This window comes from Lepisosteus platostomus, chromosome 5 (genome assembly GCF_059453375.1).
Source record: "Lepisosteus platostomus isolate fLepPlt1 chromosome 5, fLepPlt1.hap1, whole genome shotgun sequence".
NCBI classification, from domain to species: domain Eukaryota; kingdom Metazoa; phylum Chordata; class Actinopteri; order Semionotiformes; family Lepisosteidae; genus Lepisosteus; species Lepisosteus platostomus.
In genome coordinates, this window is record NC_142615.1 from 51,904,984 (window position 1) to 51,932,339 (window position 27,356).

The following is a 27,356-nucleotide window of genomic DNA, read 5'->3' on the forward strand; positions in this document are numbered from 1 at the left end:
TTTCAGCTGGCGATAAACCTTTCCTCGATCCTTTGCGGACTTGTAAAACTGTTCCTGATCAGAATAAAAAACGCTCACGCTAATACACAAGCACCCGTGTCTCGCCAAAGCTGACAAATAAACAGACGGACAAGCCGCACTGCACGTGTGAACAGGGGAATGAGCGAGCGAGCGGGGATAGGGCGCCTCCTGCGCTTAAAAGCTTACAGCACCTGGTATTCCCAGGCGGTCTCCCATCCAAGTACTAACCAGGCCCATCCCTGTTTAGCTTCCAAGATCAGACATGCTCAAGGGGGTATAGCCATAAGCGAGAGCAAGGTTCGCTGGCACCCTTCTTATTGAGAGGACAGCTCCGTCACCTCTTTTACGACGCTGCTTTTTTCCCTTGTGTTTTTCTCTTCTTTCCACGTTCTTTCTTTCACTGCCGTCGTCCCCGCTCTATTTCACTTCAGCCTTTCACTCTTGCTTCCTTCCAATGAGGACGGGGCTGCGGGAGAAAGGGCGCTATAGAGGATCGCTGTGCAGAGCTGCTGCTGTGCTTTGAGATCTGAGCTCTGTGGAAAACGATCTCAATACAATTCTGAAAAACGCGACTCTCCGAACGCCAGCCGAACAAGTCTCCACAGCCGAAGCGCTGTGTCTCTTTTCAGCTGGCGATAAACCTTTCCTCGATCCTTTGCGGACTTGTAAAACTGTTCCTGATCAGAATAAAAAACGCTCACGCTAATACACAAGCACCCGTGTCTCGCCAAAGCTGACAAACAGACGGACAAGCCGCACTGCACGTGTGAACAGGGGAATGAGCGAGCGAGCAGGGATAGGGCGCCTCCTGCGCTTAAAAGCTTACAGCACCTGGTATTCCCAGGCGGTCTCCCATCCAAGTACTAACCAGGACCATCCCTGTTTAGCTTCCGAGATCAGGCGTGCTCAAGGGGGTGTGGCCGTAAGCGAGAGCAAGGCTCGCTGGCACCCTTCTTATTGAGAGGACAGCTCCGTCACCTCTTTTACGACGCTGCTTTTTTTCCCTTGCGTTTTTCTCTTCTTCCCACGTTCTCTCTCTTCACTGCCTTCGTCCCCGCTCTATTTCACTTCAGCCTTTCACTCTTGCTTCCTTCCAATGAGGACGGAGCTGCGGGAGAAAGCGCGGTATAGAGGATCGCTGTGGAGAGCTGCTGCTGTGCTTTGACATCTGAGCTCTGTGGAAAACGATCTCAATACAATTCTGAAAAACGCGACTCTCCGAACGCCAGCCGAACAAGTCTCCACAGCCGAAGCGCTGTGTCTCTTTTCAGCTGGCGAAAAACCTTTCCTCGATCCTTTGCGGACTTGCAAAACTGTTCCTGATCAGAATAAAAAACGCTCACGCTAATACACAAGCACCCGTGTCTCGCCAAAGCTGACAAATAAACAGACGGACAAGCCGCACTGCACGTGTGAACAGTGGAATGAGCGAGCGAGCGGGGATAGGGCGCCTCCTGCGCTTAAAAGCTTACAGCCCCTGGTATTCCCAGGCGGTCTCCCATCCAACTACTAACCAGGCCCATCCCTGTTTAGCTTCCGAGATCAGACGAGATCAGGCGTGCTCAAGGGGGTGTGGCCGTAAGCGAGAGCAAGGCTCGCTGGCACCCTTCTTATTGAGAGGACAGCTCCGTCACCTCTTTTACGACGCTGCTTTTTTTCCCTTGCGTTTTTCTCTTCTTCCCACGTTCTCTCTCTTCACTGCCTTCGTCCCCGCTCTATTTCACTTCAGCCTTTCACTCTTGCTTCCTTCCAATGAGGACGGAGCTGCGGGAGAAAGGGCGCTATAGAGGATCGCTGTGGAGAGCTGCTGCTGTGCTTTGACATCTGAGCTCTGTGGAAAACCATCTCAATACAATTCTGAAAAACGTGACTCTCCGAACGCCAGCCGAACAAGTCTCCACAGCCGAAGCGCTGTGTCTCTTTTCAGCTGGCGATAAACCTTTCCTCGATCCTTTGCGGACTTGTTAAACTGTTCATGATCAGAATAAAAAACGCTCACGCTAATACACAAGCACCTGTGTCTCGCCAAAGCTGACAAATAAACAGACGGACAAGCCGCACTGCACGTGTGAACAGGGGAGTGAGCGAGCGAGCGGGGATAGGGCGCCTCCTGCGCTTAAAAGCTTTCTGAATTCTGAGTACGTACGGGATCCTCGGCCTTGCGCTTATAACAAAGTCCAAGTCCCTTTGCAGACAACAGCAGTTGTCACATGATTGTCTCTGAGGATGTGCGACAATGGCCAAGGAGAGCCCCGATCTGAGCTTGTGCTCACTTTTTGACCAAGACACAGGTGTGTGCTGATTGGTTGAGAGTTTGGCGGGCATTGGAGACCCACGTGGTATTACCACGCCCTGCGTGAGATATGAGTCACTTACTCTTAACACTTTGGAATGCAGTCCAGATGTCCATTTGGCACTCCCTAGACAGATAGGCGCCAATGGATGACCATTGATCATGATAGCCAGGCTTAGCTAAGTGCATCCCCATCTCGGAGCTGTCCCTTATCAAAAGAAAACATCTTAAATCAGCCTGCATGAATACTTTCTCTGTGGCTGCACCACAGAGATGGAAGGTGAGATGGGGCCTCATTTAGGACAGCATACCACCGCTTAATTCTGTCTTATTAACAAGCATTGCCGCTACAACGGCATCTCTCCTGTCAAACTTCCTCCTGACTTGTTTGACAGGATCTGGGCCGTGGTGAACAGTGGGAAAGACGCCCTGTGGAGAGTGAGGAACATGGGGCTGTTCAAAGGCATCGAGGTCCCAGTCAAGGCAGCAGGTAGCCTGGCCCTGTTCATCACCCAAGAGAACTATTACCTCAGAGATCTGTGGAGAGAAAGGAGGGAGGAAGCAGAAAATCTGTGGGAAATAGAGAGCATAGGTCAATATCTCAAGAAACTGTGAAAAACATTATCATGTTTAAGTAAAGAATGTGATTTACACCAGAAAAAAAGAAATTGTTGCTATGTAACTGGTACCGTGTCAAAATGTAATGAGATGTGATCATATATACTGTTTTAAGTATGTATATTAATGTAAAGCTTTCTAATTTGTGATGTCCTGTATTTTTTTGTGAAAAGAAAATAAAGTTCTTAAAAAATCGATTCACCCAGGGCGAGGCTCGGCCATTGCACTCCGGCTGTGCTGACCCCTGCGAATTCCCCAAATGTGGGAATCTCGACTGCATTATTTCTGGTAGTGGGGGACTGCGTTAGGGCTCTCCCCTGATGTGCTTGGTCCAATATCGGATACGGAAGAGTTACGACACCACGTGCTGCGATAGGATCCCAGTTCGAAAGCCACTGCTGGTTCCCGGTTTCTTTTAGTTAGAGGTCTGGAGAAGCATTTCAAGCTGGTTACACTACTCCTTCCGGACATTCATTCCCTTTTCAAAGTCAGTCGTTTTGCTGTAGTCTGCATTATTTAGGCTGATTATCGAGGTTAGCCTTTATTTGGTCATGGGGGCCTCGGTACTGTATGCTAATTCTCAAGACAGTTTCACCCGTTTTCTGATTGCTAGGTTCTGTACCAGTGCAGACATGTCAAACAGTGAATGGCTGTACCTCTATTGTATCCGTGTTCAATGAATGAAATCAGTAATAAATGAATATATGTATAGTTATACGATAAACAAGTGGTTTATCGACTCATCTTCATTTGCAGATTTAGAGGCAGCTTCGATATTCGTTTTACAAACGTTTTTTTTTTATATGGGTCACACACATGCCATAGCAACAAAACATCTCTAGAGATGAGGCTATAGATCACCTTTCCATCCTCCAGGTTTTTCTCCCAAAGCCTACGGCACCAACGGTGACCCCTGCTGGCCAAGAAAGCAATAGCTTGCAGCACCTGGTATTCCCAGGAAGTCTCCCATCCAAGTACTAACCAGGCCCAACCCTGCTTAGCTTCCAAGATCAGACAAGATTGGGCACATTCAGGGTGGTGTGGCCGCAAGCGAAAGTCGTGGCGCCTAACTCGCTACTTGAAGCTGTGTGTGGCTGGGGCTCTGTGCCCCCCGAGTTGGACTGAAGGATCGTTCGTGTGCAACTCTTTGGAAAGGAGCCTCTTTCCAAATCGCATTGCGTACCTGGATGTTGGCGAATGTGCTCCCTTGTGTTGGCTTGACCCGCACTGGAGGAGAACAAACAAACTGCTCGGAGGAGCACAAGGCAAGTCTTCACAAGACAAAAACCTCCAGTGCACAGCACTCAAAACATTTCTGGGCTGTCGCGTGTTTATTTCAGCACATAAAGCGCACCAGTCCAACACGTCGGCCGGGCGCGCGGCGCCTCCGCCCTCTTGTGGCCTTGCGGCGTCAGAGCGAGAGGCTCCTTCTCGCTGCCTTTCCGCTGTGTTGCAGAGCCCCGAGAGGGAACCTGGAGTGCACACTTTGTGGGGGGCGGGGGACCGCGTTCGCGCTCTGCCCCCGGTCTCTTGCGCGAGTACTAAATCTCACGGCGCCAGCCAGCGGCCAGGAGACAAGTACAATATCGCGGGACAGGGGGGCCTCGTCATTGATTGTTACATATGAGACGGGGATTAGGAGGAGACCCCGACTGATTGGTAAAGGGGAACACTAACACCAGAGTGACACCCCCGGCGTCTCTTTTTGAGAGACGCCCTGGGATTTCTTAATGGCCAAGGAGGGTCGGGACCTCGGTTTTATGCCTCCCCCGAAGGACGGCGCCTGTTTGTGCAGCAGAGTGTCGCCATCAGGAAAGCCACACAGACCGCAGGGTGAGCGCGCTCCCTACTCCCAGTCACACCTCTTGCAGGAGCAGCAGCAACCTGAGCTTTTCCGGGGTGAATCTCCCATCCGGGTGCCGGCTAGGCTCACACCTGCTGGGCTGCCATGGGTGAGCCCAGTCGAGAGACGCAGGTTGAGATCTAGTCACCGGGGAGAAACGATACAAACAAAGGATTACTCGGCTCCCAGCACTTGAAAAGACCGACAAATGACTCGTTCCCGCCGGAGCTGAATGTACCTGAATGTTGTAGTGGTTTGATGGGTTTACTGAGACAATTATTAATTGTAGCAGTAATCACGAGGTTGTTCGTTGGGGCTTTTAGAAAATCAATCGTCAGAACAACTAACAACGCACACACGCGGGTTCAATACACGGGATACATTTATTAATATAAACTGTGCACCAAACATATACTAGTCTGCCAGGATACGAGTGGCAGACCTTACTGTGAGGGTTATCAATATACAAGGTATATAATCTCGAAGAGATGCAAACAGAGAATATATGTCAATATATATCGTTCGGTTACCAAATCGCTAATCAGTGTTATTACCCACTGTTACTCTAAACTCGGAAGTAAATACATTACTCATGAATTAAATTGATAACAACTTGTGTTGAGGTACAATTGAATTCTCGAGCCGCAATGTAGAACATGGGGTTTACTTATCCACTGTGTATGGTTTTGGAATCTCCCGGCACGAACACCAAACCAGCTGACAGGCTCTGTTGCAGCCTCTGTTGCAGCGGTTGTCCAATGGGCGTTGTGTCGGCGTTCTCTGGCTACCGGCCAACCAGTCAAGGTGCAGCTCGGAGTAGGACGGGCGGAGGAATCTGACTGCGGCGCGCAGGGCAGTCGTTGCTCCGAGGGGATCTACCAGCAGTCCGGCTGGCTAGTAGAAAGTCTCTATGCACAGATGTGACCGCGAGTCCTCACAAGTCACTCTTTTGCCTGGGAAGAAGCTGGTTCGTTCCCGGTCCAGCGCTGCTTCTGAATAAGCTATTCAGGTTGTCGACGAGGGTCCAACTGTAGGCTGCCGTTGAGCAAGCGGAGCATTCACGTTGGTAGAATTCTGAGTACGTACGGGATCCTAGGCCTCGCGCTTAGAACAAAGTCCAAGTCCTTTTGCAGACAACAGCAGTTGTCACGTGATTGTCTCTGAGGATGCGCGAAAATGGCCAAGGAGAGCCCAGATCTGAGCTTGCGCTCCCTTTTTGACCAAGACCCAGATGTGTGCTGATTGGTTGAGAGTTTGGCGGGCATTGGAGACCCACATGGTTTTACCACGCCCTGCCAGTCCCTGATTGGTTGGTCAAGATGAGATATAAGTCACTTACTCTTGACACTTAGGAATGCAGTCCAGATGTCCATTCGGCACTCCCTAGACTGATAGGCGCCAATGAATGACCATTGATCATGATAGCCAGGCTTAGCTAAGTGCATCCCTGTCTGGGAGCTTGTTCCTTATCAAAACAAAACATCTTAAATCAGCCTGCATGAATACTTTCTCTGTGGCTGCACCACAGAGATGGAGGGTGAGATGGGGCCTCCTTTAGGACAGCATACCAACACTTAATTCTGTCTTATTAACAAGCATTGCCGCTACAATAGCAATTCAAATACAACAGCCACACTGCTGAAACCATATGTTTTACACACCAGACAGGCCCCCTAACCTCATACAACCTTGCTGTGGCTGTGACCCCTTTCTTTATTTTTTTATGATGTTTTCAATATGGCACCATTAGACAGGCCGTACATGGTGATAGGAGGGTGCTATTCACGAGTCAATAGCTCTTCAAGCACAACAGCCACAGTGCTGCAACCAGGTGTTTTACACACCAGACAGGCCCCCTAACCTTATACAATCTTGCTGTGGCTGTGTCCCTTTTCTTTATTTTTTTATGATGTTTTCAATATGGCACCATTAGACAGGCCGTACATGGTGATAGGAGGGTGCTATTCACGAGTCAATAGCTCTTCAAGCACAACAGCCACAGTGCTGCAAACAGGTGTTTTACACATCAGACAGCTCCCCTAACCTTATACAACCTTGCTTTGAGTTGTGGAACATTTCTTTATTTTTTAATGATTTTTTTACTGTAATCAAGTGTTGTGCTCATTAATAATAATAATTGCTTACACTTATATAGCGCTTTTCTGGACACTCCACTCAAAGCGCTTTACAGGTAATGGGGACTCCCCTCCACCACCACCAATGTGCAGCATCCACCTGGATGATGCGACGGCAGCCATAGTGCGCCAGAACACTCACCACTATCAGTGAGGAGGAGAGAAGAGAAATGTAGCCAATTCAAAGAGGGGAATTATTAGGAGGCCATGATTGGTAAGGGCCAATGGGGAAATTTGGGGATATTGTCAGTATCACTATACTGGGGCATTAGGACCCACATGGACCACAGGGTGAGCACCCCCTGCTGGCCCCACTAAGGAACTAAGGAACCTTAGTTTTTCCCGGGAGGTCTACCATCCAGGTACTGACCAGGCTCACACCTGCTTAGCTTCAGTGGGTTGCCAGTTGTGAGTTGCAGGGTGATATGGCTGCTGGCCATAATCAGCAGCCTTCAGTACTGAAGCAGGTATGAGCCTGGTCAGTACCTGGATGGGAGACCTCCTGGGAAAAACTAAGGTTGCTGCTGGAAGAGGTGCTAGTGGGGCCAGCACCACCATTAGGCAGGCCTCCTGACCTTTCACAGTCATGCTTTGTTGTGTGAAACTTTAATTATCTTTTTAGGATTTTTTGAACATGGCAACTTCCACCGAGATGGGTGGGGGGTGTCGGGGTGCTCTTCAATAGCTTTTTCATCTATACACACAAACGGATGTAACCAAGACACTCAGAACCTGTCACGCAGGGGCTGACTGCTGAGGATAGGGATCCAATGCGGTGCCCTTGGTAGGGTTGGCGCGAGACGCAGGCATAGTCGGAGTAAACAGGCAGGGGTCCGAGTCCGGGAAGGCGTATGTCGAAGAAAACTCAGTCTTCACTCAGGTTGGGAGATTGTCAACAGAGATCTTTAATACAATCAGCTGAAGGGGAGCATATCACAGAGAAAGGGTTTCCCCTAGCACTCAAGACATGCTCACTGGACTGAAGTTATACTGTCCTTTTTTATACATTAAAAGTAGGCAATACTTTAACATATCAAAGGAACATACAGGGAAAGGGGCAGTGTCAGAAGTCAAACAAACAGGACAGGGGGGTGCCATTTGGCATCCTACAATCTGTTTCAATTTTCTCTGGTTGAATGGGTGTGAGGAATCACAGGCTTTAGTTTGCACCTAAGACAGTGGTCTTAGGTGCGAACAGAAAACCTTTCCCACGCATAGTCACTGTCCTGACCTTTTGACTCGGTCTTCCACACGTAGCACAGGCGTAGGCACAGAATCGACAGGCGAAAGTGTAGTCGAGGGACTGGCAGGGGTCGGAGTCCGGGAAGGCGTAGAAGTTGCGTCGGTGTGGATTCAGAAGGCAGAGGCGTAAACGAAAAGTCAGGCTGGGGTCAGGATCCGAGAAAGCGTAAAACAGGCGAAGGTACAAAATCGAGTGGCTAAAGCGGTAGTCGGAAAAGCGGGGTCGAGGTCCAGGGGAGAAGTCGTAGTAAGGCAAAGGTGTAGTTAGTACGTAAGCTCCGGGAGAGAATCTCAATCGTGAGCAATGACCGGGGGGCAGATGAAGGTTTAAGCAGAGGCCTGATTGACACGTGCACGTTTGGTACGGGGAGAGCTCGTAGGAATGCGGGAGCACTTGCCTGCGTGAGGGAGATTCGTGGCAAAACCAACAGAATCAACCTGAACTCACAGAAAAACAAGAATGCCCCCGAGACACCTGCACCCCCCTCGGACCACTCTGGTATCAACACCCCCAAACCCATCCATACCAGCTAACAAGACTCAGAATCGGTGCAACCCTCCAACCTGGACCAAGAGCAGGATGGGACAAGAACCTGCACCACACTACGCACCCCTCATCCAGACCAGCAGGACAGCCAGACCACAGACAGCACCATCATGTAACCCCCCTGTTCATTCCAACAGAAAAGCCGAACTGACCCCCACCAGCATGGCGACGCTGCAGCTCTGGTCACACCAGCAGGCCCAATGGGCTCAGAGCTGGGGGACATACAGATGCAGCCATTCAAAATGCGTGGGCGATACCGCATTATTTTCCGGTACGCTGTACGCAGTCTACCGCAAGTTACCGGTAAATACCGCGAGTTACCGGTAAATACTGCTAGTTACCGTAAATTCTCCTATAATATGACAAGCAAAATAATAGTATCCGGAATTTCGGCAAGGTGGAGCTAATAAAGCTCAACCTCTCATGTTTGAGCTGTGGCCATCAAAGTCTTTAACGAAGATATTACTAATAGTATTAATAATGAATGACTTTGGACAAGCTGTAAGTGTAAACTCAAAGTATTGCCCTGGTCAACATTCTTTTTTTCATTGACCGTCTTTGTAAAAGTAACACCACAGCATTTCGCAATCACGCATTTGTTTCCAATCATGCAAAGTACAGTAATTTTTGAGAATCGATTCACCATGCCTTTCACATGCTCATAAAAGAGATTGATTTAGGAACATAAACATATTACTGTATGAAAACTGTACTGTATACAGTATGTATATGTATATTTAATGTCTTAACTGTGCCCGTTTAAGTATTGAATATTCATATCTCATTTTACCACTGAAGGGAAATCTTAGTAGCTGAGCATAAAAAGAATAGGAGCATACTGCAACGCGTGTGAAGGCCATAAACGATATTAATTTTGGAACATAAACATACAGTATATGGCTGGTCTCGGTACTTTAAAGAAAACATACACGAAACATGGTTTCATTATGACCAGAATCGGTCTTGAGATATTTTTAACTTGATTTACAGTATTTGAGAGGTATGTCTTAACACCGATACTACAGTGCTTAAGTACTGCTCACGTATATGTTTCTAGGTTTATATTATGCATTTCATACGATCAAATTACTTTTGAGCAACTAATAAGAAGCGCGAAACGGTATGCGTTTTAGTTTCGTTTTGTGCTGGGACCCGTGGATTGATTAGAGATATCAAGTACATACAAGTCATTTTTTAAATGTTGTAGTTCGTCTTGAAAAAATGTTACGAGTACATCATCTATCAACAATTACACAGGTTCTGTTTCCATATTGCGGATTTTGGTTACGTAATATTATTTTCTAGATTTCACGTTGTGAATATATGATTTGGGCAAACAGAGACGCAAAGAAGTACATTATTGGTTGTTGTTTTTTTTTTTGCAGTTTTATCTAGAACAAGCGATGCTTAAACCTTTGTCTGATTCTTGTGAAACTACCCACACGACAGTTACAGTACCTAGGAGTTGACTTCAGTGATGTCACTGATGGGATGTTTCTAAAAATCCATGGTCTGTGATTGAAACCTGTAAAACCGGTTTAATTCGTCACAGCCAGCACTCTTCAGGTGTGAGGGTCTTCTGCTCAGAATGAAACGCTAAAATGTTTGTGTATATTCTAATGGTAGTGGGGGCAGGGTGTGTGGGAACAGCTTTGGTTGAAATTGCATTGGAGATCTATGTTCTTCACACCTGAAACATTTTCTCTGAAAGCATTTTCTCTGAAAGCATTTTCTTCGCAGTTTAACCGATCTTGTTACAGCATGTTACAGTTTACTATTATTAACCATATTAATTTTAAGTGCTTAATGTAAAATCTTGTAAAAATATATTTTCATTGTTCAAATATACATTAAGTCTGACTATCATATAATAAGTTAAATACAAAACTAAAGAAAAAATAGGGTTAAATATAATTCAAAATATTTTGCTAACAATGTTAACTGTTTATGAATAATAAAATGTATTAACTAAGAAGTAGGATGGCACAGTTGTTAGTATGTTTTTTGTTTTGTTTCTTTTTCATAAATACAACAGTAGTACCTGATGTCTCAGTGGCTTTCAAAATTAAATTATGCATGCAAACCTGTGAACTAGAAAGATAACTAAGATATCCATCCATTTATAATGGTGGCGAAGTGGTTAGCATTGCTATCTTGCAGCACTGGGGTCCTAGGTTCAATTCCTGCCATCCTGTGTGTGTGGGGTTTACATGTTCTCTCTGGTTTTTCTCCATATGTGTGATATGACTCCCTCTCGCACTCCAAAACATACTGGTAAGTTAATTGGTTTATGGGAAAACTGGCCCTGGTGTGTGTGTGTTTGTGTCTGTCTGTCCTGTGATGGACTGGCGCTATGTCCAGGGTGTATTCTGCCTTGTGTCCGTTGCTTACTGGGATAGGCTCCAAATCCTCTGTACTGGATAAAGAGATTAGAAATGGAAGTAAAGGCACTGTGCTGATGGAACTATACACGGTGTTAGAAACCCACTATGAAATGGCAGCATCTCACTGAGAATAAAATATTTTATAGTGCTGGCTTAAGGAAACAGCCTTTCCACCTCTCTTGCACATCAGTATCCATACCTAGTTATTTAAACAAATTGCCTCTAATTATAAACATCTTAATATGCTGGCTCTGTGGATCCGCATCAGCTATGTTTGCCCATTCCTTCAATTCATGTGCATCCAACACACAGTTCAACGCTAGCAACTACACAAAATCTAAAATATGAGCTCTACTTGCCACTTACAATACCAACAGTACCAGCTAACTTTAGTAGTGACATTTTCATGGATCTTTTTAACAATAAAATTTACAACATCAGACTTCAGACACAATTAAACAGGCCTCAAAAAAGTCTGGTACAAACATTTTCAGCATGGAATAAACCGTTACTTTAATGGTATAAACCTTAAATGGATTCATATTCTCAATAAGATTTGGTGCTCAGTAACATGACTTAGAAAATGACAGAAGACATACGTATCATGCTTATCCTTCTATTTTTCATAATCGTAAACTCCTTAAGGCAGTTACATTTTCTCTGTTCTGACCTGGAGTTACAGAGAAATCTAAATTCTAATAAGAGATTTGTAATGAGGAAAGTCATATCAATCACTCATACAGTACCAGGATTTGCAATTACAATACAAATACTTTCTTTCTATATGTGTTTATTTTGCAGTTTGAGTCTATGGCATTCCTTTGGGGGTCTATACTCCAAGGCATGACTTTTTTATGGGAACATGACATTTTTTTAAACATATATTTTTGTGGTAGTAGGGCGCAAAACATCAGTATTTACTGCTATTAATCACTGTACGATTTATAGTTGAAATCTGAGCCTAGATATAAAGTTAGATATAAAGTTAAAATCTCGACAAAGCAATGTAGGAAATACAGAGAAAATAAATCCTTTCTGACATCTAAAATCAGTTTCGATCAAGGTCTCTAAAACGAACAAGAAAAAGAGGATTTTTGGAGGGCAATTACGCTGTGTTTATATAGAATAAGTGATTTATGAGCAATCTAATTTCTTGTTCGTTTAAAACAGTGAAATGTCAGCTGCAAAAGATCGCACCAGAAACAGCACTCTCTCTGCCTGTCATAGACGTTCAGGAAAGGCTGAATGAAGTCATGTCAAGTACAATAATTCGGTGATCAATAATAACAGTTGTATTATATCCATGGAAATATATTCATTATATGCCAGCGAACCTCACCGTGCCAGGCCACCACTGCGTCACAACACACAGCTGCCAGTGCACCTCTACATACCCGACCACCACTGCATCACACAGCTGCCAGCGCACCTCACCGTGCCAGGCCACCACTGCGTCACATAGCTGCAAGCGCACCTCACCGTGCCAGGCCACCACTGCATCATAGAGCTGCCAGGGCACCTCACCGTGTCAGGCCACCACTGCGTAACACCACATAGCTGCCAGCGCAACTCACCATGCCAGGCCATCACTGAGTCAGAGATTAAATAAAACCTCACTCGCACCAAACAAATTTATATTTCTAAATATCACAACATGATCGAATTTAAGTCATTTTAATAACAATGAATAGTCACCTAGGCGTTACAATATAAACATTTATATTGATTTAAATAACGTTTTGATTTAAATCGCAAATGCGGGTTTAAATATATGTGTTTTTTGATTCACAATCAGACAAATGCAACATAAATTGATATCTTTGTCTTCTAAGTATCTTAATAAACTTTCAGCATAGCTTTCTCCCCGTTTAGATTTATTTTGGGATCAAACGTGGAAAGATTAGATTGTAATCGTTTTTATTTTTTAAATACATTTTAGAAAAGTGTAATCTATACTAAAAAGCTGTACACCACCTGCTATAAAGATACATATTGTAATACTTTCGGGTTCGAATAGGACAGACACAAGAACTTAGACTTGCGGAGTTAAAGCAAGTAAAGCCTTGATTTTATATATCACCTTTAAAAGTGGCATCTCAAAGCAAAGTAAATACCCAACACTGATTGTACCCATCTGTCATGCTAATAAAGCAGCTTGAATTGAATTGAGAGGGGGGGGGGGTATATTTGCTTTGTGTATAAAGTACATTGTGAATGTTTTCACAGCCTTCACTTTGTCGTTTTTATGCCATTTTTTGACCACGCACGAATATTCCTATGTCCGTATCTTCACAAGGGAATCAGTGCGAATTTTAATACTAATTAAATGACCGCGGGCACTTTCCACCCCCTCTACATTCTCAGAGTAGAACAGACTAACCTTCTAATGAAAGACGGTCCACCCCCCACGGACAGGAAAAGTGCCCACAGGCACTTAAACTTAATATGGTCAGTAACAGTAAACAGTAACATGGTCAGAAGGAGCACGTACAAACGTTTCCGAAATAACCACATGTAAGACTGATGCTTAAAATGTTTAGGGAGAAAGTGGAATACTGGTGTGTATTTTTTCTTTAAACTACCAATACCAGCCATATACAGTCTGTAACGTAGGGATTTCTATATGTCTTTATTTAGTGGTTACATTAGTGACAAAGGCTAAACTTTTAGCTTCAGTAACGTGTACATATCTCCCCTTTTTATAAAACGACATGGTTGAAAACTGTTCCAGAGCCACTGTTGTTTCATCAGTGAAAAGTACATCATGAAATGCCTCTCCCTGTTCAATCCACTGGAGAAAAGAAAAGGAGCATAAAGCTTCTGATGGTCATAAACGATATTCATTTAGGAGCAGCATCAGAGGTATGTTTTTAACTGCACTGCATTGGAGAGAATACCATAGTGTGTTTTTTTTTTTTTACTCCCTGGTGGAAACTGGCTTCCAGAAGAATCAGTATGGCTCAGAGATTAAATAAAACTTCACTCACACCAAACAAATGTATATTTCTAAATACCACAACATGATCGAATTTAAGTCATTTTAATAACAATGAATAGTCACCTATGCGTTACAATATAAACATTTCTATTGATTTAAATCGCGTTTAAATCACCTTTATTTAAAACCCATAAATAAAGCTGATACTGTTTAGACTTTTAATTATTTAAAACTGTATTAAAGCAGCACGATACACAATGCAACGTAAATCGCTATCTTTGTCTTCTGTGTAATAATGTTCACCTCTCTGTCCAGCAAATTTACAATAGTAATAATAATGAACTTTATTGTATATGGCGCCTTTAAAGGTGGCTCCTCAAAGCGCTTTACAGGTTAAAAACAATACTGTTAGGCTGGGAAAACGTTTTTTTTTTAAGAAATACAAAATGAGATATAATGATATGTTCCGGCTTAGACATTAACGAAGAGCATAACGCGTGTACTGTATACACTGCAAGTACAACCCCCCTCTCTGCAGGAGTGCTGGCTGTGACGAACTGAACCGGTTTCACGGGTATTTTCAAAGTAGGAGGCGAGATTTCCAGCGAAAGACACCTCCCCCCCCTCAAAAACCCAGTAAGTACAGTACTTACTAGTTAAAGGCTAGGCTCCTCAATGAAATCGCTTTAACATGCTAATGCGTTGGTGTAACAGTCCGGGCGTGGCAAGCCTCTAATTTCAACCCGACTACGGCGAAAGGAACCCTTCTTTCATTAGAAGACAATGAACATATTTTAGCCCTGAATGAATTAATAGCAAACATGGTTTACATAAAAGACATTTTTCCAAGAAAGTTTAGCCTTTGTCACTAATGAAACCACTAAATAAAGACATAAATATAAAAATCTTAAGATTTTTAAAATACATGACTTTGCTAAAATTTATTTGAAAATAAAAACAATTACAACCGCCAGGGGAGAGAGAGAACAGGGGAGGGATGTTGGTTTTGCATAAGGGGCGGGGCTATGGGAATTTGGTCTTATTGGGAATGTGTAGTTACATGTTCTGGCTGTTTGTGAATTATCGTTGTTGAGTATGGAGTGTTGAGGTATTGATTTTGTGTAATGCTTTATGTTGAAAATTGAGGTGGATTTTGTTTATGATAAACAGGATAAACTGGGATGGGAGGAAGGTTTGGTTTTGCATAAGGGGCGGGATTATGATAATTTGAGGAATTTGCGAGAGTAAAATTGTTTGATATATTTGATTTTGTATTGTGGTTGTTATCTATGTTTTTGGTTGGTATTATGTTTATATGGTTGTTTTTGTTGGTTGGTTGTTATTATGGTTATTAATAATACGATCTATAGTTGAAATCTGAGCCTAAATAAAAAGAAAAAGCAAGTGATTAGGTTTATGAGCAATCTAATTACTTATTCGTTTAAAACGCTATATAAAATAAAGTTTATTATTAATTTGCTGGACAGAGCGGTGAACATTATTATGCATAAGACAAAGATAACGATCCTGATCAGTTTAGAAATCTGTGTACGCTGTAAGGTTTTTACTTCTTAAACTTTTAAAATACACGTTTTGAATAGAAAGAAATCCTCTTCCTGGTACAGTATGTATAGCAAACCAGCACGTCTTTTTTTCTCCAATCAGAGGGGTGTCAGATGGTGTCACCAATCACCATTCTGAAGCCCTACCATAATCTCTGGTATGGGGAGACCCCAGAATTCTGTCCCATAGTTTAGACAGATGATAGATACTTTTATTGATCCCGTGAGGGAAATAAAGTAAATCATTTTCATTTTAGGAAATTATTAAACGCTCGGTTAAAAGCAAAGGAGATTGTCTGTTATAGTGGACATAAAAACAAGAGTTCGCTGGCATTATATCCTGGAAGACACAGACCGGCGCCAGACCAGTAAAATGCCTGATGAACTAGGGATTGGACAGTTTCCAAGTGCTTGTACAATCGATGGAAATGTTCAAATAAATGTGCAAAAGAAAGAAACAAAATAATCATTTATTTCTTTATCATATTGGGTAGCTAATGTCCTCTCTTTGCTAGTTAGTGGCTGTGTTTCTGCGTTGGGTAGCAACGGGTGACTGTTCTCAGGCGGAAGATGTAAACAGCTTTATGTTCGTGTTAAATAATTTTTTTAAATTAAAATTCATTCCATACAGCAATCGCATATTTGGGTACCGTTTCATAAAACTTTCATGCTTAAAATGTTTAGGGAGAAATGGAAAACTGGTGTGTATTTTTTCTTTCAACTACCAAGACCAGCCATACACAGTACAGTTTACATACATACAGTAATGTTTATGTTCCTAAATTAATATCGTTCATGACCTTCAGATGCGTTATGCTCCTCTTCTTTTTATGCTCAGCTACTAAAATTTCCCTTTAGTGGTAAAATCCATATAAATATTCAAAACTAAGCGGATTAAAATGTGCACAGTAAAGACATTAAATGATTAAATCTTTGCACTACCAACCAATGCACCACGAGTGCCCCTGTCGGTCATTTTGGCCAGCCAATCACTTACTGCGGTGCCCTCCGGTGCCCTGCGGTGGCTTGTGGGTAGGTTACTGTACCGCGGGTTTTTACCGCACATTTTGAATGGCTGCATCTGTACTTAATTGGCTTTATGATTTGGTATTGATTTTGTATCGTTGTATTATTAACTTTGTGCTTTCTGTGTTTTTATCGTATTGTGGACTTATTTTTTAAACAAATGCTTACAAAGGCAGACACGGCACACATCTGTTTATACCAGCGGTGAATTGTACATTTTTATTAAGTACAATCTACTGTGCATTTTTGGGAGTATAACAGATTCGATATAAAGTGGCAAAAATCTAAAAGGGGAAAATACCCCAGACTGCGTGTAAAGCCCTTGTTGTGGCTGTTGTTTTATTTTTAGATAAAAATGGCGTAGTGTGCACGAAATGTTGCAGAAACACAATCTAATATTTTAATAACTGTTATTTTAATAATTTGATAAGTATGAGGCCCCAGATCCAAATCTTCGGTTCTGATTTTTTAAACATGATATCTTCCCTTCCTCTCGATGTGAGCAATTGTTTTTTTTTCACATTGCGATCCAAAGAGCCTCAGACGCACAGTCTAACAGTAACCAAACCAGAATGGATTCTGCTGGGAGCCGGACTGAGCTCATTCTCACTCCCTGTGTTGAAAACAGAATTATCTCTTCCCCGAACATCGTCTACAGATCACTTGTGTGCTTTTAACCTTCTCGCAGCTACAGGCGAGACTGAAGCTGGAGATGTGAAGGCACCCGCTGGTGCATCTTCTCCAAATTTCACCTCTCTTTTTTTTTAAAGTAGATATAGCCCTGAAAAAAGCATTAGCTTTATCAGTTTTTACATTAATCGATTTTGAAACAAATATTATATATTTTATTGCAATTTACATAATAATAATAATAATTATTATTATCATCATCACTTACACTTATATAGCGCTTTTCTGGACACTCCACTCAAAGTGCTTTACAGGTAATGGGGAATCCCACTACCGCCACCAATGTGCAGCCCCACCTTGATGATGCAACGGCAGCCATACTGTGCCAAAATGCTCACCACACATCAACAATCAGTGGGGAGGAGAGCAGAGTAATGAAGCCAGTCCATAGATGGGTTTTATTAGGAGGCCATGACTGGTAAGGGCCATTGGAAAATTGGGCCAGGATGCTGGGGTTACACCCCTACTCTTTCAAGAGATGACCTGGGATTTTTAAAGGCCAGAGAGAGTCAGGACCTCAGTTTTACTTATCAGCCGACGGACGGCACCTGTTTACAGTTTAGTGTCCCCGTCATTATACTGGGGCATTAGGACCCACATGGACCACAGGGTGAGCGCCCAGCGACAGAAACCAGATGGTACTGTGTGTCGGGCCCGGCTGCAAGCAGGACAATGATGTCACGGGGACAAAGTAGAAAAAATCAGAACGGTTCTGTAAAAGACCTGTGTCAGCTGTCGGTTCGCAGTCTGGACTCTAAATCCATCGATCTGATTTCAAATCTCTCTAACACCTGAGCTGTGGCTTCTTTTGAGTAGTTATTCAGGAGAACATTATGTTAATCGTATAGATGAATCGTTTAATATATTCAGGTGGATAGCTACTTCAGCATGCATATCTGCAAAGAAACAAGTAATATTGTAGGTTTATTCCATGCTGAAAAGAGAAGAGAGAAAACAAACCTGAAGAAGTTTTCATAGCTGAAACGTTGTGTTTTCTCTCTTCTCTTTCAGCATGGAATAAACCTATTACTTGTTCCTTTAATATATTGTTCGGTTGAATTCAAAATGCTTTACTACTACAAGAGAGGATTATAGTATGGAGGATGAGACAAATTTATGATTTCTTGGAAGAAAATGGTTTTACTTTGCATTCGAAATGAATCAAAACTATTGCGTGACACACAAGCCCTTTGTCTTTTTTAAAGATATCATATTTTTAAACAGACAAGTATAACTTAGAAATTTTGGATGGGGGTGATGCATTACTAGTAGTGGCACTGAGGTCACTATGGTGCTGTTGAGCACCATAAGGTTAGGGCCAGTGGTGTAATGTATAATGCATCTGACTTTGGATCAGAAGATTGTAGGTTTGACTCCTGTCTGACTCATGTTGCTTTTAAACCAGTAGTAGATTTTCTTTATGTAAATTAACTGCAGCTGAAAGCTATAGAAAACACATTGGCTAAATTGCAATGAACTGTCGAACTGTTTTGCACGAAGCTGCAGACTACTTAACACGGTACTGTCTGAAGATCAGCTCCTGCTCTGAGCTCAATAGCAATGCAAAACTGTGCGTAACAAAGCTGGCGAGCAGCTGAACTTGTGCTAAATAGTCTGTTCGGTGATGAGGGTTCAGTACTGGCGTTGTTCTAATTAGCACGAACTGCACAGGCTGAATCAGACAATTTCAAATAGTCTGATCAGTGTAGGACAAGTTAATGAAGAATTATTACTTTGTCTGTCTCTTGTTTGTATATAAATGAATGTCTCTGACAACTTAATGTTAGTTTTTAATTTAGTTTTACGATGTTGGTCAGGCGTTGACATATGCACAAACACACGAAATGTCTCACTCCTGATTCAGCTCATGAAGCAATACGAGTGAAGCAATTCCTCCTGCTTCTCGTACAACCATATCAGAACAGAAGCCCGTGTCACCCCGCTCTGATTCAAGAGCGACTCACATCTTGACAGGGTGCTTGGCATGAAGGGGGGGTACTGTCACGCCCTCTGCAGCCAGAGGGCGCTCCTTCTCTGTCCTGTCCCTAGTTTCCAGCCTGCTGTCCTTCCTGTCCCTCTCTTTCCCTTGGGCTATATATTTCCGGGTCTTGCACTCTGTCGTTGCTCAGCATTGACGTTTGGATGTCCTGAGACCCGCCTAGCACCAGGGCGCCCCACGTCCGCTCCCTGAGGGCATAGGTTTCTATATGGCATTCCTGAACTCTTTGCACTAATGAGCCCGGGCCTTTTTCCCGTCTCGCCGCTACGCATATGGGTCTTTTTCCACTCTCCTACTCCCCATGGTTAGTCCCTTTGGACGTCCGTGACAGGTGCCCCTTTGGAATGGTTTTCAGAAAATGTGAGAAAAGGAAAGTTATGTACAGTAAGCTCTCACACACAGCTCTCAAACACAGCATTAGAGATTGGAATCTGATTGTAAAAAAAACTGCCCGTCTCCCCGCCATTTAACGTTGCTGTTGTTTTAATTTTACATATTGTTAGCATTTTAATGAATTGTTAAAAGATTTATACACAAATCGCTAAATACGAAACGTAAAAACCCAACTGTAAGCAATTGACCATTCATATTCCTGAATTTTAAATACCTATGTTTATCTGTCTCCAAGTGCCTGGTGCAGCTATTTTGAAAGCATACCTCAAGGAGGACTTTACACGCAGTCTGGGGTATTTTCTCCTTTTACATTTTTGCGATTTTATATCGAACCTCGTATACTCCCAAAAGTGCACAGTAGCTTGTACTGTGTGCCCTGTTTGCCTTTGTAAGCATTTGTTTAAAAAATAAGTTCACAATATGATAAAAACAGAGAAAGCACAAACTTAATAATATAACGATTCAAAATCAAAACCAAATCATAAAGAAAAAGAGTCAATTTCCACCTGCACTGATATCCCTTCAAATGTTTTATAAGAACGATTGACGTTTATAGAGTAGAAGCCTGGTCCATTTCTTCTACTAAACGAGACTATGGGAGTGAGTATTTTGATGTCGAACTGGGATTTAAATAAAGAGGAACACTACACTACATTGGGCTACGCGTGTGACAAAACGTTTATTTTAGACTTCTCGATAGCTCAGTTGCTAGCTCTTAAAACTGTAGAAAAAGCAGTGAGTATGTCTTATGTCCCTGGTCTGAATCCAGTTTGAAGGGTGGTGTTTTCTTGTTCCTTAATCAAAAAGTGAATTGCGAATTTGTCTTTCACTTTGACGTTCACCCGAAAGCTCAGTATACAAAGAAGTAGAGGCTCCTGTTCTGAATAATCCTCACGTCTGATTGTTTTGCTCAGACCTTTAAAATGTACACTGTGGACTATTTGCTCTTCCTAACACAATTAAAAAGCCGCCGGCAAACTTATCGATCGGGAGTTTAGTTCAGTGATAGCGCGCGCTTAAGTTTTCTATCGCCGGCATCTCTGTATTCTTTTTAAACGCGATATTTTTTATTCTTCGTGTGTGAATTTCAGGGAGACTCATAAACCCTTTCTCTGTTTTTAAGATACATTATTTTAAACCAGACATAATGAAAGACGTAGTAATTAGACACACGTACAAAACACATGAATCTAATTGAAGAAACTTTTGACCGGGGCGATGTATTACTAGTAGCGGCTCTGAACTCAATGTGGTGCTGTATAGGAATGCAATACAAACGCCAATGGCACAATGGATAACGTGTCTGATTACGGATCAGAAGACTTTAGATTTCTACTCCTTCCTGGTTCGTGAAGAAGCTTTTAAACCACACTACTCAACACTGACATCGAAGTGTGTGCGGTCCTACACAACCTTACTATCGACTAGATGAGTCTTCTGTTCTATCTCCGATTCTTTCCGCACATTCCTGCTATTTCACCACCGTTATTGTAGGATAACAGCCACAGACACGAGAAGATATACTATTCCGAACAAATGTCTTAAATAATCAAGTTGAAAAGGGTGACAATAAGTTTTTGTTTCTTTAACGTAACCTAACTTTTGCCTGTAAAGTTCACATTATTTTCTGTAGCCGCAAATCCCCAATATTTCTGCTTTCTCCCGAGAAACACAAGCATGGAGTCAAATCATATTAAATAACACAACACATCTATTAATTTAACACCCAGATGTGACAGAACACATGTAAGACTTACACACAGCTTTTAATATGATATAGTGAATTTGCAGGTATCCTGGGGAGGGAAGAGAACTGATATTAAGGAAATACATATTTAAAGGGGATGTAAGTCTTAAATGTGTTTTGTCACATCTGGGTGTTAACTGAATAATTTTCTAGCATTATTTATTGTGTTTTGACTCTATACTTGTGTTTCTCAGGAGAAGGCAGAAATATTGATGTTTACATTTATATTCACATTCCCGGTGATATTGACATAGGTACTCAACTATTTACTTGTAGTTTGACTAGTGTCAAAAGTTGAAAATCTCTGAAAACATCAAGATGGCTAACGACGTGCAAAGAAACTCAATCACATTTAGAGAAGGTAATGTTTAGATCGGATTAATTCGAAGTGTGTCTCTGGGTGCATTTGATCTACGAACGTTGTGTTTAACTGAAGCACACCCTGACTGAGTGTGCCATAGAAACTGACACATGTCATATTTTTCCACATTCACAGATTTTTGGCTAAAGTAAAAAAAAAATCGTTGTCATTTTCTTGCCAGCTGGCAGTAATTCTTTTGAACTGATAACAAAGACAAGCATTTTAGCTTTCGCGATGTGTGGAGTTCTTGAAAAACAAGTTGTGCCAAAAACGAAATAAACACCTCCATTAAACTTAATGCAGAAGCATGTTGTCTATAACAATAAACGATGCAAGAAGACAGGAAGAAAGGCACCGCTGGGATTTAAACCCAGGATCTCCTGTTTATTAAAGAGGCGCTTTAACCATCTAAGCCACGACACCAGCAGAACTCTCTTCTTTTACTGCCACTTGGACACACCGCTCTGAGACACCTGCGTTCAGTAAGCCCTGAGTCTGCTGGTTGAGCAAAGCTGCCTCCTTTACACGGAACAGGAGCCCCGACTGTAAGAGAAATGAAGAGAAATGGCTTTTATTGGGCACTTTTCATGTCCAATGCTCTTGACATCTCCCAAGGGCGGCAGAGTTCATTTACCACACTTTTCCTTTCTTTCTTCTTTCTGTACTCTTTGATGAAACAAAACGAGAAATCATGTAAGGGAAAATGTCTTTTTTTCATGGAGAAAACATGCACAAGGAAATGTGTTTAGAAGAAGTGAGTTAACATGAAAAGTGACCTAATTTACCGGAGCAAATGCTCACCTAGCAAGATCTGCTTTACTACAAGAGAGACGTAGAGTGAAAGACGTGATCATTTCACGCCGTTGTGGAACGAAACGCTTTTGTCTTGGAATTCTAAATCAATTAGAAATTCAGAGCGACACATAAAGGCTTTGTCTGCTTAAAAATGATGATTTTTTAAAACTAAAAAAAAATGTAGAAAACACGTTTCTCACTTAGAAATTTAAGATGGGGGTGGGGTATTACTGGTAGCGGCACTGAACTCACCATGGTGCAATTAATTTACGTGACGGGCTAGTGGTTTAATGGATAATGCGTCTGATTTCGGTTTATAAGATTGTCGATTCGACTTCTACCGGGGCTGTGTGATTCAAATCAGGCTCCTCAGAAATAGATGTCTGTTATGTAAATGAAGCCAACCTGAAAGCAAACGTTGGGTCTGGGTTCCTTTCTTTCCTGCATGAAATAGCAAATCGTTACAAAAAAAACACCAACTAATGTCCAATAGTCCAATAGTTAGTCATTTAAGTAAACATGAATATACTGTAAGGTCTTGGTACATGGGAGTGGATTTCAACCACAATTAAAAGAAGGGCAAATTATAATTACAGGCTTCAGACACTTTTTCATACAAAAGTGACCAAACACTCCCTAACTTTCAGGTTTGCTTGAACCTGTAACAGAAAAGCGGTTTGAAACTTCCATTCTCTGATGTCACTGTCTCTAAAGTCGGACGTGATGTTTCGCGGATGTGCAGTGTGCCTTTTCTCTTGTCGTGTTCAAGATGAAATGCTGCATAAGCTCCTGACTGGGTGTTCTGTACTGTTCTGTTATTTCGTTCAGATTACCTAGGTGGTGTACAGCTAAAACCCGACTGCATGGTGTAAATTCCGAGTTCGACACCAGCAGCACCTGCAAACACATCAGCTGACCTCAACGTGATTTGAACACGCAACCTTCTGATCTGGAATCAGACGCACTACCATTGCATCACAAGGTCACTTGCGACAAGTGCTTTTAATTCACCCAAAGAGAAAAATCAGCGTCCCTGAAAAATATTGTTTTCATTCTCTCCTGTGAGGAGCGCCGCTCTTCCAACGAGGGTCTCTTCTTCCCAGACCACAGATTATTCATCCCGCCTGGCTCTCTCACAGAGAGCAGACACACCGTCTCCACTAATGTGTTTACTACATCTATAGATCTGACCCCCTACAGCCCCGATATTCCTGGACAGGATATTTACCACCAGCCTGGTGAACTTCTCATCTTGACCTCTCCCAGGAGGAGCACAATTAACACAGAATCCTCTCTCCATTTAGCAAATAACACAAAACACTGTTTACCTGTCAAGACAGAAAACCAGGCTGCTCCAGGTGAGGCTTAAACTCACAACCTCGGCATGAGTCCACTGAATATGTCATTTTACATGGCCTGAACCAGGAAAGAGGTTGGAACTCAAGAAGTTATGGTTTTGTTTTAATACTTGCCTACTCTTTTAATTTTTTGGTCAAATCTTTTATTTGGGAGTACTTTCAGTGGATGTTAATCTTTGTCCCGATGCATGATTCTGGGCCATGGTGTGTCTTGAATAATGTTCTTATAGGCTTCAGTTTGGAAAAGTGCGGTCTTCAGAAGCTACCGAAACCGCTAATGGTTACATAACACTTAATGCAAAAGCAACGTTCGGGTTTGAAAAAAAATATTACTTGCTATGAATACAAACACTGTTACAGGAGGCGTGTTAGGGCTATTTTAGCTTAGATCATCAATTCATCTTACATTTCTTCTCCATCTATATCAACAGCGTCATCGCTACTGAGCACTAAAGGCAGGTCCTGGCAATACAATCTTCTTTAGAAAACATTTTTAAAACTATTTCCACTACCATACATAAAGTAAACGATACCGATTGCACGCAACTAATAAAATCTCTTATCCAGGGACGTTGTAGCTAGATGCAAATTCCAATCGAAAATGTATCAGCTTTAAAATTTTCTTTTGGATCCACAGGACGATCAGCATGAGTCTCAAAATATACCTGTGTTTGATTGTACAGCATAGATTGTACAGCATGTATGTTTACATTTATGTTAAAATTAAGGTAAATATATCAAAATATCAACATCCAACTTCACAGTGCTAACGTACTGTAACAGTGCTTGTCAAATTCTCAAACAAATCTGCGTTATATTTCTAAACTCTTTTAGCAGAGGACGCAACAGGAGTATAAATGATATCTCCCGCCAGCCATTCAAAGATACTTTTTCAAGGGTGAATATGGATTTCTGGGGAGTTGCGGTGTTGATCACTATTGGACTTCCCCGGTCTCAAGTGTTGTTGTTGGACACGGGCAAAAGACTCGCATTTTCTGCAAATATGAAGAGGGTTAAGGTTTCGGCTTTAGCGGAGACAGTGTTTACATTGACAATAATAAGAAGATCGTCCCTGGGTGGGTTTGAACCACCAACCTTTCAGTTAACAGCCAAACGTGCTCACCGATTGCGCCACAGAGACTGATGAGAGAGGCTTTTCTCCATTCGCACCTTTCCGGTCAAAAAATAAACATTGCTTGCATTTTCTTGCCAGTCGGCAATATTCCTACTGCTCTGATAGCCAAGAATTACATTTCATTTTTCACAAGCTGTATGAATTTCTTGAAAAACAAGTTGTTGCAGAAAGGAAATGCATTCATGCTTTAAACTAAATCAAGCCCTATGCGGTTGTCCAAGATGGTAGTTTCTGCACAAAAAGACAGGAAGAAAGGCACAGCTGGGATGTGGAGCCAGGATCTCCAGTTAACGAGACAGGTACTTAAACCGACTCAGCTACGGTGCCGGCAGAATTCTCCTCTTTTATAGCCGCTTGGACACACCGCTCTGAGCCATCTGCATTCACGAAGCCCTGAGTCTGCCGGCTGAGCAAGCTGCCTCCTTTACACGGAACAGGAGCCCTGACCATAAGAGAAACGAAGAGAAATGGCTTTTATTGGGCACTTTTCATGTCCAATGCGCTTGACATCTCCCAAGGGGGACAGAGTTCATTAACGACACTTTTCCTTTCTTTCTTCTTTCTGTACACTTTGATGAAACAAAACGAGAAATCATGTAAGGGAAAATGTCTTTTTTCATGGAGAAAACATGCACCGGGAAATGTTGTGTTTAGAAGAAGTGAGTTAACATGAAAAGTGACCTAATTTACCGGAGGAAATGCTCACCAAGCAAGATCTGCTTTACTACTAGAGAGAAGTAGAGTGAAAGACGTGATCATTTCACGCCGTTGTGGAACGAAACGCTTTTGTCTTGGAATTCTAAATCAATTAGAAATTCAGAGCGATACATAAAGGCTTTGTCTGCTTAAAAGTGATGATTTTTTAAAACTAAAAAAAAATGTAGAAAACACGTTTCTCACTTAGAAATTTAAGATGGGGGTGGGGTATTACTAGTAGCGGCACTGAACTCACCATGGTGCAATTAATTTACGTGACGGGCTAGTGGTTTAATGGATAACGCGTCTGATTTCGGTTTATAAGATTGTCGATTCGACTTCTACCGGGGGTTGTGTGATTCAAATCAGGCTCCTCAGAAATAGATGTCCGTTATGTAAATGAACCCCACCTGAAAGCAAACGTTGGGTCTGGGTTCCTTTCTTTCCTGCATGAAATAGCAAATCGTTACAAAAAAAAAAAAACACCAACTAATGTCCAATAGTCCAATAGTTAGTCATTTAAGTAAACATGAATATACTGTAAGGTCTTGGTACATGGGAGTGGATTTCAACCACAATTAAAAAAGGGCAAATTATAATTACAGGCTTCAGACACTTTTTCATACAAAAGTGACCAAACACTTTCTAACTTTCAGGTTTGCTTGAACCTGTAAAAAAAAACAAGGTCTGAAACTTCCATTCTCTGATATCACTGTCTCTAAAGTCGGACATGATGTGCACCAGCAGCACCTGCAAACACATCAACTGACCTCAACCTGATTTGAACACGCAACCTTCTGATTTGGAGTCAGACACGCTACCGTTGCACCACGAGGTCACTCGCCACGTGTGCTTTTAATTCCCCCAAAGAGAATAACAGTAATGCTAGAATAACAGTAGTATTAAAACTACTACTACTACTGTTAATTCTCTAACAGTAACACTATAATTGTATTTAATATTAACATGAATATGAACATTAAAACTAAAACTATCAGTAGCGCTATCATCATTAATACTCACATGAACACTAGCATTAAAACAACCAGTTGTACTCTCATTAATATTAATATGAATACACTAGTATTAGTATTTGTTGCTACCCATGACGTCACATCGCTCTTTGTGACGAACGCGATACACCTAGACGCGCACAGTGACATGGCGCCTGTCCCCGTGGTTACCATACTTATGATTTATAAACACTGGAAAAAATACATGTAAACTGTTACTTACATACATTTATCAACTTGGAATATATTTTTTTAGCTCTAGGATACAGTTACCTAAATAATAATAAGAATAATCATTGTTTAATTTCGGTTTGAACATTTTTTACACTAAACGCACTACAGTAATTGATCGATACAGTCTTTATTGACTGTTTTCTAGATATTTAGAACAGGATCAAAACCAGAAAAAGAATCAGTACTCACCAATCAGTGAAGCTAATTGTTTATTCTACGGTTTTTTAATTGAATTAATTGGTTTTCGATAGATAAGTGATCAATAACTCTCCTCCGTGCGCACCCTGCGCCTCCCACGGTCTTGCTCTCTGATCCAGGCGCTCAGG

At 42.2% G+C, this 27,356-nt stretch overlaps 4 non-coding genes and 3 pseudogenes across 4 annotated transcripts; 1 reads left to right on the forward strand and 6 right to left on the reverse strand.

Moving 5' to 3' along the window:
* Positions 1-200: 200 nt before the first annotated feature.
* LOC148669116 (5S ribosomal RNA) lies at positions 201-309 on the reverse strand (annotated as a pseudogene).
* Positions 310-840: 531 nt separating this feature from the next.
* On the reverse strand, positions 841-949 carry LOC148669117 (5S ribosomal RNA; annotated as a pseudogene).
* Positions 950-1,486: 537 nt separating this feature from the next.
* Positions 1,487-1,605, reverse strand: LOC148669118 (5S ribosomal RNA; annotated as a pseudogene).
* Positions 1,606-3,087: 1,482 nt separating this feature from the next.
* On the forward strand, positions 3,088-3,252 carry LOC148669119 (U1 spliceosomal RNA). Its single transcript, XR_015938657.1, has one exon. It is a non-coding gene; the product is annotated as a U1 spliceosomal RNA (small nuclear RNA).
* A 613-nt stretch (positions 3,253-3,865) lies between these two features.
* Positions 3,866-3,984, reverse strand: LOC148669120 (5S ribosomal RNA). Its single transcript, XR_015938818.1, has one exon. It is a non-coding gene; the product is annotated as a 5S ribosomal RNA (ribosomal RNA).
* Positions 3,985-25,019: 21,035 nt separating this feature from the next.
* On the reverse strand, positions 25,020-25,093 carry trnan-guu (transfer RNA asparagine (anticodon GUU)). Its single transcript has one exon. It is a non-coding gene; the product is annotated as a tRNA-Asn (tRNA).
* Positions 25,094-26,549: 1,456 nt separating this feature from the next.
* trnaw-cca (transfer RNA tryptophan (anticodon CCA)) lies at positions 26,550-26,621 on the reverse strand. Its single transcript has one exon. It is a non-coding gene; the product is annotated as a tRNA-Trp (tRNA).
* Positions 26,622-27,356: the final 735 nt, after the last annotated feature.